We start from the raw sequence: 1,267 nt of genomic DNA, 5'->3' as shown, positions 1-1,267 counted from the left end.
GAGGTGACCCTGCTCGGAGGGGGGGTCCGCAGGCCTCCCTGATCCCAGGTGCTGCTGTCAAAATTCAGGAGGAAACTCGTCTTCCTCTTGTATCAGTTAAAGGGCTTGAGTATGCTGTGTCTCACCACTGCAAAACTCTGGTCTTCTGCAGAACCCTACTGCCAAAATAGGCGATTTCTGTAGCCATTCCTGTCACTCACAATGGCCAGAACTGTGTCAGTCCCAAAGCAAATAAGCAATAAAGAAAAATAGAACAAGAGATTCAGGTCTGCTAACTTGAGCCTTGCTGGATTGCTTGATACCAATCTTTATTACTGTACTTAGATACAGAGGACGTTTTGCCACTCTGACTACAGTTTTACAATCCAGATGTGCTGCACAACATGGTAGCACACAGACACTCAATCTAGCACCTTGGCTTTCCTAAATATGGATCACCAACATTTGGATATTTACCTTAAGAAGAAGGCAAAAGAATGACATAGACAATTATATCTCCCAAGCTTGTACCAGGATTCAAAAAATAATGTCATCCTGCAGGATTTAATTATTTCCTCTATATACATGCTATGTTTTCTACTCTAACAAAAACTTATGTGGAATCTTTCCTTTTATAAAAAAAAAAATCTGCAATTCTTAACCTGCATAGAAATCCAACACTCAGATGTCAGAATCCAGAATGGCAGTCTAGATTTGTCCAGTATTTCATGGTACAATTTGGTAGCAAGATCATAGGATTAGCAAAGTCCTGATTGAATATTTTCCTTTGGACTTCACAACCTATCTTGTGTTTTGAGAATAGGTATTATATACATTTGGGAAGGTTGGATCCACCGTTGCAGGTCAGAGTTTAGTTCTCATTTGTAGAAATCTTCAGTACTTAATTGCGGTTAGTGGAGATAGACTGGCATCAAAGTCTGTCACCTTATGGTGTTTATGCTTTTTAGGTATCCAAGAACAAGAGTAAGAGGTCCTGAGACAGGATCTTAATACTTTCTAGTTTAATACTTAATCTGTTTCTTACTTTCTCATGCTTTTCCCACTTCACAGAAGCAGAACAGTTGGCTACATCTAAAGGAAAGCTCTGTTATAGTTAAAGCTGAATTGCCCCTTTTCATCTCTCATGTTTTAAATGTTACCTGACATCTCTTACCATTAAAAATCAAGGCACAGCATAAAAGTTCCTAAGCTACTATATTTATGTAGGAGGATGGAGAAAGCACAGATTTTCAAGTACCCACATGGGTGTAGGAAGGTGTTTCTGCAA

Source organism: Geospiza fortis, unplaced genomic scaffold, assembly GCF_000277835.1.
Source record: "Geospiza fortis unplaced genomic scaffold, GeoFor_1.0 scaffold95, whole genome shotgun sequence".
NCBI classification, from domain to species: Eukaryota; Metazoa; Chordata; class Aves; order Passeriformes; family Thraupidae; genus Geospiza; species Geospiza fortis.
This window is presented reverse-complemented; position numbering follows the sequence as displayed.